At 43.7% G+C, this 19,772-nt stretch overlaps 1 long non-coding RNA gene across 1 annotated transcript in view; it reads right to left on the bottom strand.

Annotated features, from left to right (window-relative positions):
- LOC142745358 (uncharacterized) overlaps window positions 1-19,772 on the bottom strand; it is a 224,810-nt gene that overhangs the window by 38,087 nt on the left and 166,951 nt on the right. The window lies entirely within an intron of this gene.

Raw genomic sequence — 19,772 nt, forward strand, 5'->3', positions numbered from 1 at the left:
TCCATATATAAACAGTGAATTCAGGGGATCCTCTAGCAGAGGAATCCCCGTCCCGAGCGTTGGCAATGCTCTGGTTGGGGATTGCACTCCTAGAGGAAACACCAATGGAGCTAACTACAGTGATGGGGGGGTGTAGCGCTGTTAACAGGGTGGGGTGTGTGGGGCACTATCTACAGGGGGCGTTGCACTATGTACAGTGTCTGTGTGGCCATTGCTCACCTACCACCAACGTTCCAGCAGTGCATGAAAGGGACTGTGCTCCTCCATGACATCATGAAGGAGCACCAGACAGAATAGAAATAGAGGCTGCACTCCAAAGGTCAAGGTAAAGGGATTTTTATTCACCCATCTGTGCAATAGAATGCAACGTTTCAGCTGCTCAATGCAGCCTTTGTCAAGCAAACCGGCACGCTCCTCCATCAGCCTGCTCTTCCAAGGGAGCATGAGTGCCCCGTGGGCCGCAGATGCCATCCTCAGGGGCCGCGTGCGGCCTGCGGCCCACTTGTTTGAGACCCCTGCTCTATAGCAACACAAATAAATTCAGAATGCAGAACCCTAAATAAATAAAAACCCCAGACAAGACCCCTAAACGAATACAGAACCCAGACCCCCTAAATACAGACCCCAAACAAAAAACCCTAAATACAGACCCCAGGGTCCTTAAACAAAGGGCTTTATTACCTGCACCTGTACCTATTTTTGCAGGTCCTTTAACAGTAACAGGATCTACACACATTTGGTCACATGATCTTATGTTTGCAGGTCCTTCTGCATCATTACACTAAGCAGTTTTGTCTGGATTTTGCCGTGATTCAGAACCCCCTCCATTCTATCCTAGCTGCGCCCAGGGCACATGCCAAATATAAATACATAGCAAGTATACATATATACCTCCCAAACATACCATTTTCTGCGGGTTTGTCCCGTGAAACCGACCTGGAAAAGGACATGGCTTATGCGAATACTATCCAAAAGTTGTTTTTTCTGGGAGGGCTTGTGGGCGTTCCTTGGTTGATTGGGGGTTGAGCTTGCAAATGTCCGACGAATAGTGTTTGAAAGTATATATATAGTAAGTGCATACAATATAATGAATAATTCCCTTTTATAAATACCAAGTGGGGGGAAAACATGCAGAAAAAACTTCCTGAAAAGTAACATTGCATTGGTGGAAGCTGACAGTCTTAAAGGTGCAACTTTATAATTAGTATTTATTAGAAATTTGTTTTACTTTTTGGTATATAGCTGCTCTGTATTCTCTATAGAGAGCAGCTGTATCGTTTGCTAAGACCTGATGGGTTCAGTATCAGCGGGTCCTGCGTGTCTCTGATATGCAGGATCCACCTGTAATCGATCAAATCTAAGTTATGAACTTAGATGTGATGGATAACAGGTGGATCCTGTGTGATCCCGATTTCACTGAACCTTTCAGTCCCGCGGACCTGACGGAAACAGGATTTAGCGAATGATACAGCTGCTCTGTATGGAGAATACAGAGCAGCTATATCTCAAAAAGTAAAATGATTTTCTAATAAAAACTAATTATACAGTTGCACCAATAACACTGATTGACCTTTTTATTTAAAAAAAATCCTTTTCAAGGGTTTACATAGGCTTTAGGTAATTTTTCAGAGCTCCTTAAAGGAAGTTGCTAATACGAGGCCTTATATATATATAATCAAGACAGCTTTGCTCACATTCTCCTTTTTTTATATATACAATCTTATCCAAACATGAGGCTGTTAATTAATTAACGCTCTAAAACTGTAAGAAGTACCCCAAAAGAAGGAAACTGAGCATCTCAAATAGAAAATACTTGTGTGTAATACTCCTGGATACTGCTGTGTTGTTCTTGATTTTATATTATCAGCAGCTGAATGTCGGTGAGAATACAGTGTGATTGAGAACTCAGCTCTGCTCCTGTGTTGGGAGAAGACACCAACACAGCATTGTTAAACATAATTTTCCCGGACACATATACTGTATATTTGTTCACACAGCTAATTTTCAGGCGTATTTCGGAGTACACTCCTAAATATATATTCAAAATACGCATGCAAACAGCCTCTCATTGATTTGAATGGGAAATACACCGTGAAATTCATATGAGGCGGAATTAAAAAACCCGTCATAAAAATACACTTCGTAAAAAAAGAAGTTACATGACACTTCTTGAAATGTTTTACAAGTTGACTTTCCATTGACAATAAAAACGAAAAACGCTTCAAAAATGTCCTCAAAATACGCTTCAAAAACACTTTGAAAATCAGCTCCAAAAACAACTGCATTCAGTGGCCTTTTTTTCCTGAAATCAGTCTTTTATTTTTCTGTTTCACACATATACCATGTGAACATACCCTAAAGCTGCCCAAACACACTAGATTAATTAATGTTCATGGGGGCTCCAGACAGCCCTCTGATGCCAGATGTGAGGGAAAACAAGCTGCGGGCATGTTGGATTTCAAGATGACTAATGCTTTGTTCAGTCTGGAAATACAATGTTGAATAAATTGTCTGGCAGCAGCTTGTCTCCCTCTCCCCCATTGAATAAACCTGTAGGTCGGGGTGATAGCTGTTGGAATGAGCTTACGGTCAACAGTAGAGATGAGCGAACTTATGAAAAGTTCGGTTCAGCTAGTTCGCCGAATTTCACGAAAAAGTTCGATTCGGACCGAACTGGTTCTGACCGAACCTGTAATTTCCGTGCGCCGAGCATGGTACTGTCCAGGGTGCTGAAAGAGTTAATGGGCTGCATTAACTCTTTCAGCAACCTTGACAGTACCATGCTCGGCGCACGGAAAATAAAATTTTAATGTAATAAAAATAAATAAAAAATACGTTCATACTTATATTCCTCCTGTCCGGCCTCCAGCGATGACGTTTCATCCATGTCGCCGCTGCAGCCAATCACAGGCTGTAGTGGCGGTCACGCACGTCAGGATGACGTCAGAAGGCCGGCCTCCAGGGATGACGCTTCATCCCACGAGACCGCCTCTGCAGCCAATCACAGGCTACAGCGGCCTCTGCAGCCAATCACAGGCTGTAGTGGCGGTCACGCACGTCAGGATGACGTCAGAAGGCCGGCCTCCAGGGATGACGCTTCATCCCACATGACCGCCTCTGAAGCCAATCACAGGCTGCAGCGGCCTCTGCAGTCAATCACAGGCTGCAGCGGCCACTGCAGCCAATCACACGCTCCTCTCCTGAAATACTCTGTGCTGCCTTAAACTCTGTGGACAGGTCAGGATCCTGTTTCTTTTAAATGCTGCTGGGGAACCCGTTCGATCCACTATATAAGGCTGCGCTACAGTGCAGCATTTAAAAGAAACAGGATCCTCACCTGTCCACAGAGTTTAAGGCAGCACAGAGTATTTCAGGAGAAACTGTATGCAGATATCTCTTAACATTAGCACAAGATACACACATACCAGAGCACCAGCAGCAGGAGAAAAGAAATGCATGGGATAAATCAATCTATAGCCTGCCTTCTTTGTCCATGGACCTGCATGGGCATCTCCTTCAAACATCAAACAACATTGTTTGTTTACATCTGAAAATTTGTGTTTTCTCCGGGAGAAGGAAAACAATCTTTTTAGTGCCACATATTGGAGGTACACTATCGTTCAAAAGTTTGGGGTCACCCAGACAATTTTGTGTTTTCCATGAAAACTCACACTTATATTTATCAAATGAGTTGCAAAATGACTAGAAAATATAGTCAAGACATTAACAAGGTTAGAAATAATGATTTTTATTTGAAATAATAATTTTCTCCTTCAAACTTTGCTTTCGTCAAAGAATGCTCCATTTGCAGCAATTACAGCATTGCAGACCTTTGGCATACTAGCTGTTAATTTGCTGAGGTAATCGGGAGAAATTTCACCCCATGCTTCCATAAGCCCCTTCCACAAGTTGGATTGGCTTGATGGGCACTTCTTGCGTACCATACGGTCAAGCTGCTCCCACAACAGCTCTATGGGGTTGAGATCTGGTGACTGCGCTGGCCACTCCATTACAGATAGAATACCAGCTGCCTGCTTCTTCCCTAAATAGTTCTTGCATAATTTGGAGGTGTGCTTTGGGTCATTGTCCTGTTGTAGGATGAAATTGGCTCCAATCAAGCGCTGTCCACAGGGTATGGCATGGTGTTGCAAAATGGAGTGATAGCCTTCCTTATTCAAAATCCCTTTTACCTTGTACAAATCTCCGACTTTAGCAGCACCAAAGCAACCCCAGACCATCACATTACCTCCACCATGCTTGACAGATGGCGTCAGGCACTCTTCCAGCATCTTTTCAGTTGTTCTGCGTCTCACAAATGTTCTTCTGTGTGATCCAAACACCTCAAACTTCGATTCGTCTGTCCATAACACTTTTTTCCAATCTTCCTCTGTCCAATGTCTGTGTGCTTTTGCCCATATTAATCTTTTCCTTTTATTGTAAAGGATCTGCCAGACACAGCTTCTGTGTCGACGCACCTGGTTAATCAGTCTGCATCTGCTCCTAAGTCTGAGAGAGTGACACGATATTCTACCAGTCAGGCTGGGAGGCTGAGGAGTGGGAGAGCCTATCACAGCCTGGCCAGATGGAGCTAGCTCCCGCCCTCTGTCTATTTATACCTGCATTTCCTGCTCCTCCTTTGCCTGTGATTCTTTTCTGTTTCCTGGCTCTGCTGCTCCTGCTATGATTATTGACCTTGCTTCATTTTGAACCATGGCTTTACTGACTACGCTCCTGCTCTGCGATTTGTACCTCGTGCACTCCTGGTTTGACTCGACTCGTTCACTACTCTTGTTGCTCACTGTGTTGCCGTGGGCAACTGCCCCATTTCCCTTAGCTTCTGTGTACCCTTGTCTGTTTGTCTGTCGTGCACTTATTGAGCATAGGGACCGTCGCCCAGTTGTACGCCTTCGCCTAGGAAGGGCCGTTGCAAGTAGGCAGGGACTGAGTGGCGGGTAGATTAGGGCTCACCTGTCTCCCTACCCCGTCATTACATAATCACAGGCCCATATACCTTTTCTACCCTGGTCCCTGACACAACTATGGACCCCCTTGAGACCCTGGCTCAGAAAATGCAGGGCCTCTCCCTACAGGTCCAAGCCCTGGCTCAGAAGGGCAACCAGCATGATACTACCCTTTTTTCTCCTTTCGGGAGAGTTGTAGGCTCTATTTCCGTTTAAAGCCCCACTTCTCAGGTTCTGAGAGCCAGCGAGTGGGTACAATTATGTCCCGGCTCCAGGACAGGCCCCAAGAATGTGCCTTCTCCTTGGCTCCTGACGCCCCTGAACTTTCCTCTGTTGATATTTTTTTTTCCGCTCTCGGGCTCATATATGACGAGACTGATAAGACTGCCTTTGCCGAGAGTCAGCTGGTGACCTTACGTCAGGGTAAGAGACCCGTTGAAGAGTACTGTTCTGACTTTAGGAAGTGGTGTGTAGCTTCTCGGTGGAATGACCCTGCCTTAAGGTGCCAGTTTGGATTGGGTCTGTCGAACGCCCTGAAAGACCTGTTAGTTAGCTATCCCTCTTCTGACTCCCTAGATCAGGTTATGGCTTTAGCGGTACGTCTTGACCGACGTCTCAGGGAACGACGACTGGAACGTTTTTGTGCCTTCCCCTCTGACCCCCCCATGATGGCTCCGTTGGTTCATTCTTCCACGGAAAACTCGGATGAACATTTGCAACTCGGGGCCTCCGTCTCTCCCCAACAACGTAGAGAGTTCCGCAGGAAGAATGGTCTCTGCTTCTACTGTGTGGATGACAAGCATCAAGTGAACAACTGTCCTAGGCGTAAGAATAAGCAGTCGGAAGAACTTCCGCGCCTAAGTGACCATCGGGGAGGTCATTTGGGCGCACAGGTATTTCCCGTATATATGAAACCTAATAAGATCTTGCTTCCCTTTCAGGTCTCTTTTGGTGGTAGGTCTGCCACCGCCAGTGCCTTCGTGGATTCAGGGTCTTCTGCTAATATTATGTCTGTGGAATTGGCTATGTCTCTAGCTATGCCATTGATTGACTTGCCTAAACCTGTCCCAGTAGTGGGTATCGACTCCACTCCTCTTGCTAATGGTTATTTTACACAGCATACCCCTGTTTTTGAACTCCTTGTTGGCTCCATGCATTTGGAGCAGTGCTCTGTACTGGTGATGCAGGGATCATCGTCCGATTTGGTTTTAGGCCTTCCCTGGTTGCAGATGCATAATCCCACGTTTAACTGGAATACTGGGGACCTTACCAAATGGGGTAATGAATGCATGACATCATGTTTTTCTGTTAATTTTATCTCTCTCCCTGAGGAGGTGAACACTCTACCTGAGTTTATTCAGGACTTCGCTGATGTTTTTTCTAAAAAGGCCTCCGAAGTGTTACCTCCTCATAGAGAATTCGATTGCGCAATCGATTTGGTACCATGAGCTAAGCTCCCTAAGGGTAGGATATTTAATCTCTCTTGTCCCGAACGTGAAGCCATGAGAGAGTATATCCAGGAATGTCTGGCCAAGGGTTACATTCGCCCCTCTACTTCTCCGGTAGGTGCTGGCTTCTTCTTCGTTGGGAAGAAGGATGGTGGTCTTAGGCCGTGCATTGACTACCGGAACTTGAATAAGGTCACTGTAAGGAACCAGTATCCCCTTCCTTTGATTCCTGATCTCTTCAATCAGGTTCAGGGGGCCCAATGGTTCTCTAAATTTGATCTACGGGGGGCTTATAACCTTATCCTCATCAAAGAGGGGGCTGAGTGGAAGACTGCGTTTAACACGCCCGAAGGTCATTTCGAATACCTCGTCATGCCCTTTGGGATGTGTAAAGCTCCCGCGGTCTTCCAGAATTTCATAAATGAGATTTTAAGAGACTACCTGGGGGTATTTCTTGTAGTGTACCTTGATGACATACTTGTGTTTTCCAAAGACTGGTCCTCCCACATTGAGCATGTCAGGAAGGTGCTCCAGGCCCTTCAGGAAAACAAACTGTTTGCTAAAACCGAAAAATGTGTGTTTGGGGTGCAGGAGATACCATTTTTGGGTCAAATCCTCACTCCTCATGAATTCCGCATGGACCCTGCCAAGGTTCAGGCTGTGGCTGAATGGGTCCAACCTGACTCCCTGAAGGCGTTACAGTGCTTCCTGGGGTTTGCTAATTTTTGCAGGAGATTTATTGCTAACTTCTCAGTCATCGCTAAGCCTCTTACGGATCTTACTCGCAAAGGTGCTGACCTCCTCCACTGGCCTCCAGAGGCGGTCCAGGCTTTTGAAGTCCTTAAGAAGTGCTTTATCTCGGCCCCTGTGCTGATTCAGCCTAACCAAATGGAGCCATTCATCGTGGAGGTTGACCCCTCCGAGGTGGGAGTGGGTGCTGTCTTGTCCCAGGGTACCAGATCCCTCACCCATCTCCGTCCCTGTGCCTACTTCTCCAGGAAGTTCTCGCCCACTGAGAGTAACTATGATATATTCAACCGCAAACTCTTAGCCATTAAATGGGCATTTGAAGAGTGGCGCCACTTCCTGGAGGGGGCTAGGCACCAGGTAACGGTCCTTACCGACCAAAAGAATCTGGTTTTCTTAGAATCTGCCCGGAGGCTAAACCCGAGACAAGCTCGATGGGCGTCATTTTTTACTAGATTCAACTTTTTGGTCACCTATAGGGCTGGGTCTAAAAATATTAAGGCTGATGCACTGTCGCGTAGCTTCATGGCCAGTCCTCTTTCAGAGGAAGATCCTGCATTTGTTTTGCCTCCCAGGTATAATCATTTCCTCTGTTGATTCTGACTTAGTCTCCGAAATTGCGGCTGATCAAGGTTCAGCTCCCGGGAACCTTCCTGAGAAAAAGCTGTTTGTTCCCCTGCACTTCCGGCTAAGAGTACTCAGGGAAAATCATGACTCTGCACTATCTGGCCATCCAGGCATCCTGGGTACCAAGCATCTCATTGCCAGAAACCATTGGTGGCCTGGGTTGCTTAAAGACGTTAAGGCCTACGTCGCCGCTTGTGAAATTTGTGCTAGGTCCAAGACTCCCAGGTCCCGACCAGCGGGCTTACTATGTTCTTTGCCCATTCCCCAAAGACCTTGGACCCATATCTCCATGGATTTTATCACCGATTTGCCTCCATCTCAAGGCAAGTCGGTGGTGTGGGTTGTAGTAGACCATTTCAGTAAGATGTGCCACTTTGTGCCCCTCAAGAAACTACCCAATGCTAAGACGTTAGCTACCTTGTTTGTCAAACACATCCTGTGTCTCCATGGGGTTCCTGTCAATATTGTTTCTGACAGAGGGGTACAATTTGTTTCATTGTTTTGGAGAGCCTTCTGTAAAAAGTTGGAGATTGATCTGTCCTTCTCCTCGGCGTTCCATCCTGAAACTAATGGCCAAACTGAGAGGACTAATCAGTCTCTAGAACAATATTTAAGGTGTTTTATCTCTGACTGTCAATATGATTGGGTCTCCTTCATTCCCCTCGCCGAATTTTCCCTTAATAACCGGGTCAGTAACTCGTCAGAGGTCTCCCCCTTTTTCTGTAATTTTGGGTTTAATCCACGGTTCTCCTCTGTTTCACCTGGTAGTTCCAACAATCCAGAGGTAGATGTCGTTCATCAGGAACTGTGCACAGTCTGGGCCCAGGTTCAGAATAACCTAGAGGAGTCCCAGAGCATACAAAAGACTCAGGCAGATAGAAGACGTTCTGCTAACCCCTTGTTTGTGGTCGGGGATCTGGTGTGGCTGTCTTCTAAAAATTTGCGCCTTAAAGTCACGTCCAAAAAATTTGCTCCCCGATATATAGGGCCGTACAAGGTGCTTGAAGTCCTTAACCGTGTCTCCTTCTGACTGGAGTTACCCCCGTCTTTTCGAGTACACGACGTGTTTTATGCCTCCCTCCTTAAACGCTGCTCCCCGTCCTTGGCTCCCTCGAGGAAACCTCCGGTCCTTGTTCTCACCCCTGAAGGGGTAGACTTCGAGGTGGCCAAGATTGTGGACAGCAGGATGGTCCAAGGCTCCCTCCAGTACCTGGTCCATTGGAGAGGATACGGGCCTGAGGAGAGGACTTGGGTACCCGCCCGGGATGTTCACGCTGGGGTATTGCTCAGGAGGTTCCATCTTCGCTTCCCCAATAAGCTAGGTCCACCTAGAAAGGGTCCAGTTGCCCCTCTTAAAAGAGGGGGGTACTGTAAAGGATCTGACAGACACACCTTCTGTGTCGACGCCCGTGGTCAATCAGTCTGCACCTGCTCCTAAGTCTGAGAGACTGACATGATCTTCTACCAGTCAGGCTGGGAGGCTGAGGAGTGGGAGAGCCTATCACAGCCTGGCCAGACGGAGCTAGCTCCCGCCCTCTGTCTATATATACCTGCATTTCCTGCTCCTCCTTTGCCTGTGATTCTTTTCTGTTTCCTGGCTCTGCTGCTCCTGCTATGATTATTGACCTTGCTTCATTTTTGACCCTGGCTTTACTGACTACGCTCCTGCTCTGCGATTTGTACCTCGTGCACTCCTGGTCTGACTCGGCTCGTTCACTACTGTTGTTGCTCACTGTGTTGCCATGGGCAACTGCCCCATTTCCCTTAGCTTCTGTGTATCCTTGTCTGTTTGTCTGTCGTGCACTTATTGAGCGTAGGGACCGTCGCCCAGTTGTACGCCGTCGCCTAGGACGGGCCGTTGCAAGTAGGCAGGGACTGAGTGGCGGGTAGATTAGGGCTCACCTGTCTGTCTCCCTACCCCATCATTACATTTATTAGCCAGTCTCAGATATGGCTTTTTCTTTGCCACTCTGCCCTGAAGGCCAGCATCCCGGAGTCGCCTCTTCACTGTAGACGTTGACACTGGCGTTTTGCGGGTACTATTTAATGAAGCTGCCAGTTGAGGGCCTGTGAGGCGCCTATTTCTCAAACTAGAGAATCTAATGTACTTATCTTGTTGCTCAGTTGTGCTGCGGGGCCTCTTACTTCTCTTTCTACTCTGGTTAGAGCCTGTGTGTGCTGTCCTCTGAAGGGAGTAGTACACACCGTTGTAGGAAATCTTCAGTTTCTTGGCAATTTCTCGCATGGAATAGCCTTCATTTCTAAGAACAAGAATAGACTGTCGAGTTTCACATGAAAGCTCTTTTTTTCTAGCCATTTTGACAGTTTAATCGAACCCACAAATGTAATGCTCCAGATTCTCAATTAGCTCACAGGAAGGTCAGTTTTATAGCTCCTCTAAACAGCAACTGTTTACAGAGGTGCTAACATAATTGCACAAGGGTTTTCAAGTGTTTTCTAATCATCCATTAGCCTTCTAACACAGTTAGCAAACACAATGTACCATTAGAACACTGGAGCGATGGTTGCTGGAAATGGGCCTCTATACACCTATGTAGATATTGCATTAAAAACCAGACGTTTGCAGCTAGAATAGTCATTTAGCACATTAACAATGTATAGAGTGTATTTTTTATTAATTTAATGTTATCTTCATTGAAAAAAAACTGTGCTTTTCTTTCAAAAATAAGGAAATTTCTAAGTGCCCTAAACTTTTGAAGGGTAATGTAGCTTCCCTGTAAATCCATGTCCGAACTGTAGAATAGCCTCAAAACACGACTAGGGATTTTACTCTGCTCTGTAGTGACAAGGGACAAAAAGTTTGAAACAGATGGCTACAGATGGGTTTCTCTTCCTTTTGGAGGAGACTCTGTCTTGTCTACAGTATAATCCCTAGTTGTGTTTCAAGGCTCTTCTATGGGTCAGACTTACAGGGAGGCTACCTTCAACAGGTGGCACTAGAGAGATAGTTTTCCTTCTTCCGGAGAAGACCTTATTTGCATACTCCATACCAACTGCGTCAATAAATTAGGCACAGAAGAATGATTACACCGCATTCCAAATTATTATGCAAATGTAATTTTTCGCTGATTTTCCTAAATAGTCGATACAAATAAAAGTCAATATAATCTTCAAGCCATCAACCGTTTTAGTATAATGCAAATTTTATTGAACAAATCTCCTAATGATAACAGTTTTTTTTTTAGAAGTAAAAAACTCAAAATGCACTGTTTCAAATTATTATGCACAACAGAGATCAAAACATTTTAAAGGTTGTAAAGAGAAGTAAAATGGTAATTTGTTGAATTTGCAGCATCAGGAGGTCATATTTACAGAAATCAAAAGCTCTTTCAATCAAAAAAAACTTAACAGGCCAAGTTACATGTTAACATAAGACCCCTTCTTTGATATCACCTTCACAAATCTTGCATCCATTGAATTTGTGAGTATTTGGACAGTTTCTGCTTGAATATCTTTGCAGGATGTCAGAATAGCCTCCCAGAGCTTCTGTTTTGATGTGAACTGCCTCCCACCCTCATAGATATTTTCCTTGAGGATGCTCCAAAGGTTTTCAGTAGGGTTGAGGTCAGGGGAACATGGGGGTCACACCATGAGTTTCTCTCCTTTTATGCCCATAGCAGCCAATGACACAGAGGTATTCTTTGCAGTATGAGATGGTGCATTGTCATGCATGAAGATAATTTTGTTACGGAAGGCACGGTTCTTCTTTTTGTACCACGGAAGAAAGTGGTCAGTCATAAACTCTACGTACTTTGCAGAGGTCATTTTCACACCGTCAGGGACCCTAAAGGGGCCTACCAGCTCTCTCCCCATGATTCCAGCCCAAAACATGACTCCGCCACCTCCTTGCTGACGTCGCAGCCTTGTTGGGACATGGTGGCCATACACCAACCATCCACTACTCCATCCATCTGGACCATCCAGGGTTGCACGGCACTCATCAGTAAACAACACAGTTTGAAAATTAGTCTTCATGTATTTCTGAGCCCACTGCAACCGTTTCTGCTTGTGAGCATTGTTTAGGGGTGGCCGAATAATAGCTTTATGCACACTTGCAAACCTCTGGAGGATCCTACACCTTGAGGTTTGCGGGACTCCGGAGCCACCAGCGGCTTCAAATACCTGTTTGCTGCTTTGCAATGGCATTTTAGCAACTGCTCTCCTAATCCTATTAATTTGTCTGGCAGAAACCTTCCTCATTATGTCTTTATCTGAACGAACCCGTCTGTGCTCTGAATCAGCCACAAATCTTTTCACAGTACGATGATCACGCTTAAGTTTTCTTGAAATATCCAATGTTTTCATACCTTGCACTATTGTACTATGTCACGCTTTTCGGCAGCAGAGAGGCCCTTTTTCTTTCCTATATTGCTTGAAACCTGTGGCCTGCTTAATAATGTGGAACGTCCTTCTTAAGTAGTTTTCCTTTGATTGGGCACACCTGGAAAACTAATTATCACAGGTGTCTGAGATTGATTACAATGATCCAAAGTGCCCTAAGACACAATACCATCCATGAGTTAAATTGAAAAACTAATAATTAAATGTTTATGACACTTAAATCCAATGTGCATAATAATTTGGAACACGGTGTAGATGAGCAAGTGCTTTTTGATTGCTAAAGGAAGGGTATAACATAGACAAAAGTCCATATTAATCCTCTTGCTGGGGTCATCATAAACCACACAAGAACAGGAGAAGGACCACAGATCTCACTGCCTACTGTCAGCACGTCCCCTGCTGGCCCCCCTCTGCTCCTTTATACAAGCTGAAGTAAGATTTGCAAGTATAGGCAGCACTCACTTTAACCTGCTCTAGCTCAGTATAGGTCGCGGCTAGAGATTCTTGGCTTTAAATTCTTGGCTTTAAAACGAGACCAAGATTGCGGCCCTAGCACGATCTAGCCTGAACTAGAACCTTTATTAGCATCTCCCTCTGCAGTCACACTACAGCTCAGGCAAAACAGTAATGGCTATTCCTCTTGCCCTAGCACAGCTCCAGATAATCAGTTAGATGGTTGATAATATTGAATATTGCAAAACTAATGTCAATGTAAAACATGTAGACACAACTGATAATTCTCATCTTATAGAGATTTAAGTCTAAACTTCTTTGAATACATATTGTAAAATAATGAACTGTATGATGGAAAGAGTCAGGATTGCCAACCATCTATGATATCAATGACAGTTCATAAGGAATTGGTGGGAGATCTACGAACAGCGAGCCAGTTTCTTCCCCAGTACAGCGTCTACCAGCATCATCTCATCAACAGGCGAACATCAGTGGCGGATTATCATATGGGCGGTTCGGGCGGCCGCCCGGGGCTCCCAGGGGGCCCATGGCAGCCCGAACCGCACATCGTCTTATAAACCTATTCAGCGCGCTAGCGCTGCTAACTGCCGAAGATGGGGAGGAGAAGGGAATTGGCCGGGATAGGGGTAGGACACGCCTCCCTGACAGTGCGGGCGCCGCCATTGAGTAACAGAACAGCGACGGACGGCTGTTCTGTTACTCCAAAGCTGGAAGAGAAGAGCCGGGCGGGCGGTCACCGGCGCTGATGTAGTTGGCTTATCCTCCTGCCCAACTGGTTCCCGACCGCTGGCTGTATTTTTACCGCCAGCGGTCAGGGACGGGTCCTTAAAACCCGAGCCATAGACTTTCTATGGCTCAGGTTTTAACTTGCTGCCCACGCGATCGGGCAGCTGAATGTCGGTTCTCCGGCTGTCAGTGACTGCCGGGGACCCTGAGGAGAAGACAGAAGCAGCTTTCGCTGCTTCTGTCTTCTCTGATCTCTTTTACACAGCACTCAATGAACGCTGTGTATAGGAATAGAGACAGCAGCAGCGGCGCTGTCTCTATTCCTCCCGGTGATCATGTGACTGGTCACATGATCGCCGGGTGCCGTTACTGACAGACTGCTGCTGGGTCTTACTAGACCCAGCACAGCTCTATTAGTGACAATCGTCACTATGAGAGGGCTGATTTCCCCTGTAACTGGGGCTTCTGTGCAGCACCAGTTACAGTGGAAAGACATGGTGTAAAAGAAAGAAAAAAAATATATAAAGTTGCCCAAAGGTCTTTTTTGACCTTTGAGGAACAGACCATAGTAATAAAAAAATAGTAAAGTAAAGTGCAAAAAAAAATGAAATAATAAATACACATAAAATACCCACCCCAAAAAAAAGTTCCCCCTGCCAATCATTGTTGTAACGCTAGCGCTGACCCAATTACCCTAATATAGACATGTAATATATTAAAATTTACGGTAAACAATGATGATTACAAATAAAAGGTCTATTTTAGGGTAAAACTATGTTATTACCAAAGAAAAATAGCTGAAACGTAAAAAAGCTTCTTTTTTTACTATTATTTTCAAACTTTATGAATAAAAATTCTAAAATAGCAAAAAAGGTGTGTATAAAAACGATAAAAAAACTAAACCTGCTACGGAAAAAACATCGCAAAAATCACGTCGTTTTTTTTTTTTTTTTAATAAAAATGTGTGTTTGGTGCAACTTTGTAATTCCGTTTTATTAAAAAATATTTTCACTTTTTGAGATACAGCTGCTTTGTATCCTGTATCCGTCAGGTCAGCAGGACTGACGGGATCAGTGAAACGGGCCCTCCGCTAAATTATAATCTTAGATGTGATAGATTTGAGGTGGATCCTGCGTGTCACTGATCCTGTCAGTCCTGCTGACCTGACAGATACAGGATACAAAGCAGCTGTATCTCAAAAAGTAAAAATATTTTTTAATAAAATCAATCAATCACACTGATACACACACATACTAATATATATATATAAAGTTTTTAAATGTGTACATAACCTTGTGGCACTATATACAAGGGGGAGCGCTGTGAGGCACTATATACAAGGGGGAGCGCTGTGTGGCACTATATACAAGGGGGGCTGTGTAGTGCTATCCACAGTGGTATGTGTGTGGCGCTCTTTATAGGGGGGGGCTTTTTGGTGCTATTTACAAGAGGGGGAGGGCTGTGTGGCGCTCTCTACAGGGGGCTGTATGGCACTATCTATAGGGGGCTGTGTGTAACGCTCTCTACGGGGGGGATGTGTGATATATAGAGGGGGCTGTGTATGGCGATATCTATGGGGGTGTGTAATATCTACGGGGGCTGTGTGTGGCACTATGTACAGGGGGCTGTGTGTATGTGGTGTTTTACAGTGTGTGGTATTATTATATTCAGGCGCGCAGTGTTTGGTGCTATTATATTTAGGGGTACAGTATGTGGCACCATGATAACTTTATTTTCGTTTATAGGTGTGGAAATGTTGGAAAAGTGAGGAGACATCTGAGTGGCAAATTCTGCAGAAATGGGTCATGGCCGGGAGAAGTCGTCATGAGCGCTGGACCGGATGGAGAAGAAAAGAAGAAAAAATATACTCGAATCTGAGACGTCGTCACCTGTGAGTCACTAGATTTATAGAGAATCTGTCACCTCTCCTGACATGTTTATTATAGGAAATCCTTGTATTTCACAAAAAGTCTTTCTGCAGTCCAGGACTGATAGACAATTCCCCTTGTCAGGAGGTTGTGTCCCTGCACAGTGTGATACTGTCAGTATGTAGGGACACCGCGCTGTGACAAGGGAAATCGTAACACTGTTAATGCTTGCCCAAAAAGGTAGTGTTAAAAATAGTTACGGCGCGGCAGGCGGCGGTGAGGAAGGGGGGCCCAAGTTTGGGTAACAGCCCAGAGCCCATGGTCTACTTAATCCGCCACTGGCGAACATACCCTGGCATTGACGTAAAACAATGCTAAGTTGGGCATGGTGTTTTTTTCAGACACCGAAAAACCGCTGTAGTTTGCTGTAAAATGTGTGAGGCAGTGCTAGTGGATACAAATCTGTCCTGGTTGTGTGATGGACACACAAGTGCACTACTCGTTACAGGGCAGAGCTCTGATTATTGTACTGTAACTTTAATGGGTGCTGCACCAGTCTGTCTATCACATGACGATAACAGATTTTTATCCCCTGGAAGTAAACAATTTTGGTTTTGTTGGTTGACAATTTTGCATAATTACTAGACATTTTAGATCACTCGAATGAATAGATAATTTTTACTTCATGTAGATAGTACTCATTAAAGGGGTTTTCCAGTCCCTAAAAATGTATGGCCTATCCTCAGGATTGGCCATCAATAGCTGATCGGTCGGGGTCCGATTCCTGGGTCCCCCACCGATCAGCTGTTTTGAAGGGGGTGCAGCATTTGTACGAGCGCTGCTTACGCTTCATTTTCTACGTGCTTACTGTGAATCGTTGACACACATGTAGTGGCGATGCTCAGTATTGCAGCCTTCTCCAATTGAAGAGAATGGGAGAAAAGGCTGGGATACCTGTGAATCGCTGCTACATCTGTGTCGATGATTCACAGGGAGTAAGTAGAAATGAAGGGGAAGCAGTGCTCGTACAAACGCTGTACCCCCTTCAAAACAGCTGATCGACTGGGGTCCCGGGAATCGGACCCCGACCGATCAGCTATTGATGGCCTATCCTGAGGACAGGTCATTTGTTTTTAGGGACTGAAAAAACCCTTTAATGAGTACTATCTACATGAAGTAAAAATTATATATTCATCTGAAACCCAGTGATCTAAAATGTCTAATAATTATGCAAAATTGTCAACCAACAAAAGCAGTCCTAGTAGCAAGATTACGACCGAAATGCACAAAAAAATGTGTTTGCGGGGGGCTGGAGCCAATGTTACAAGAATCAGAGAGGGCTCACCCCCTTGGGGACTTAGGGGACCTCTATTACCCAGCTTCCATAAATGGCTATTTGGTGGCAGTATCCAGCAAAGAAGAGGCAAAGGCAGCTATTTATTTATTTGATGTCTCTTGCTTAGCTGTCTCCATAACTTCGACAGACCACATACATGCACAGCCACCTTTCCTGCATGTGACCTCCTCTAATCTCAGCATTCGAAACCTGGGATGTCTGATAGCACCTGTGCAGTGTGGGCCGCTGCCCATCCAATCATGTAGCTGAATGCTTTATATAAATTTCCCTAGAACTAATAACTAGTTGTTACTTATAGTGGATATTTATCTGTACCTTGCTCTACCCTGTTATATAGAACCTGCACGGTTATTGATCAATTTTGGTTTGCATTGCTTGACTATAAAGATTCTTACCCCTCTTTAATCTCAACTGGATTGCTTTATTCTACAATTACTAACCTTGGCAAGTTTTTACCTTGTTAATAGATTTTGCTCCTTTCTATTGCATTTTGAGTTCTGCTCCTATCCATTCCGACCTTGACTATTTATTTTTTACCACGTAGTTGCTTCATCCTTTGGTAGTATCTGCTGGATCATTAGCCGGTTTGTTGGCTATAAGACCCCCATCACTACTAGCAACAACCTGCTTCTTAACATTCTCCCTACTCTATCCAAAGGAAAAAAAACTGCACACAACAGAGTAACTAGATCAGAAATGAAGTTGTGAGAAAACAAGTCGGTAGAAAGGTTTAAACATATTTTGTATTCAATTGTTAACCATTGCTTATTAAACGATTACTGTAAGCATACATTGAAAAACGTATTTTGTCAGGTGAGAAGTGACTAAACAGTAATAGTGTGCCTTTATTTTTATCTGCTGAATTGCATAATTAATTTATTCATATTTGTTCAATCTTTTTTATATTACACAACTGGTATTTTTCACTGATGTATAACTAAAATGGCTTGTTTGATGAAGGATTTCCTGCAATAAATATATACTTTCAGGTTGGATTCTTAAATTATAGATATACAGTTAAATGTCATTAGTCTATCAAGATTGCTATTTCTCTATGTATGTCACAATATAAACTATAAAATATGAAGTGTTTGCATCTTAAAACTACAGTATAACCTTTGTTGTTTCATAGATGCACATGAAAAATGTGTCCTAAATATTACTATTTCATGAAGCCTGATACATTTTGAGATATGACTACATGCATTTGTAGTCTGATGCCTGTATATAGGCCAGTGAAACAAGAGTTGCAGCTCAAGGATTTGAGGTGACCTGTTAACCTAAATTTCACATCAAAGTCCTTTGGTACTTTCAACAAAAGCTAAACAAGGATACATCTCTGAAATGCTGTTTTACAAATGCCAGTGTCATACAATAGTGTGGAATTAGACATAAAAGATGGTTAAGGTTATTTCCAATGCTAATAATGTTACTTGGGAAGACAACCTATATAAAAGATTAGAAAATTGGAATCTGCCTAATTTCTTCTCGTCCTGCGCCATAAATGCACGGCGATGGAGCCAGCAAAGTTCCAGCAAGACCACAGCATTTTGTGTTGTGATTTATAGCTGCCACCACGTGGTAACGGTCAGAATTATGAAAACTCTGGCAACCTCTGCGATGCCACAATTAATAGCGATTGCGGAATCACAACTCTCTTTGTCTCCTGAATGTCAATCCCCGGCAATAGCGATCGCTGGAGCTGACAATTTTAAGGGCAGCCCTGGTCTATCCTGAGCTAATTTCTGTTAGAACATACTTGAGGTATGCCTTAACAGCTGCCCGTGCATTTTATATGTACAGCCAGTAATCCATTGGAATTCACAGTTATTTCAATTATAAGGAAAATTTATATTTAAAAGTAAATTACACTTTGTGAAACAAAAAAAGACTAATAAAATGATTAGTTAAAAAAAATAAAAAAAATAAAATAAAAAAATATATATATATATATATGCATGAAAACCAAAGAAGCGAAAACAATTACTTTTAATAAAAACAGTTTTTATTAAATGAAAGTTATCAAACATCAAATGATAGCGATTGTCGAGGCTGACAATTTTAGGGGCCAGCCCTGTCTCAACAAAAGTCTCCAGGGCTGTCCTGAACTAATCCCGGTTAAAAGTAATCTAAAATAAGAAATACATCAATTATATATCCCCTTAATTATTACAACCAAAACAATACATTCAAAACATAATTTAAGGTGTTCAGAGAACGAGAAAAAAAACATAAAAAACAATGGCAGAATTAAAAAAAATTGCGGTCAACTGAAGAGAAAATTGGTCTAAAATAAATGCTCATTTTTATGTACCAAAAAAACTATATATAAAAACAAACAACCTAAAATGAAAAAAAACAAGACCTTATACAGCAATACCTGCAGCAATGAGCTGCGCTCCTGAATGCCAAAATGACCTGCATCCTTAAGGGGATAAAGTACAAAGAATACAATGAAACATACATATAAAGCTAATGTAATATGTTGAGATACATACAGTGCATATATATATACTGTATTCAGCAAATGTACAATCAATAAAAGGCTAGGTAGTAGTGGCCTCAAAAGACAAGTAGTAGTCTCTATCTAAGCAAGTTCTCAAGAAAGGAAAGGCTAAATGCTTGGCATGGACTAAGACATGGCAGCAATTTGCAGTGAATCACTAATTCCAAGTGTATGATTTATAGCAAATAGGTTAACGTCACAGATTAATGCCGCAATGTAAACTCTGAAACATAGTGGTAGGAATAATCAAGTTTGGGAAGGAAGGGGGTGGCCTACTCTGGATTTGGAAGCTACCAGCTACACCCTGAAAAATCAAAAGTGCTACTCCCTGCTATATCCTCTAGTTTGGACCTTTGTAGAGAAGAAAAGACACAAAAAAAAGGGTAATAACCTAAAATACATCTCAATGCTTTTCAATGACTACTTGAAGACCTAAGAAAAGCAAAAATTGCTGCCTGTGATACACTTCTCTTCACAGTCACCTGACCTCAACTCCATCTAACATTTCTGGGTGCATTTGAAGTGCAAGAAAGTCAACCAAAGTGGGTCCCCCGTTTACCCCAACTACTGCTTAACAAGTATAGAGCATGTTTACCATTCTATAATATAAGTCCTAGCATTTTCCCATGGTTTGCCAGGCGATGATGCTGACCCTGTCCCAAGATGCTTTTTGAAAAATGCTCACGCCGCGATACC

Source organism: Rhinoderma darwinii, chromosome 1 (assembly GCF_050947455.1).
Source record: "Rhinoderma darwinii isolate aRhiDar2 chromosome 1, aRhiDar2.hap1, whole genome shotgun sequence".
NCBI lineage: Eukaryota > Metazoa > Chordata > Amphibia > Anura > Rhinodermatidae > Rhinoderma > Rhinoderma darwinii.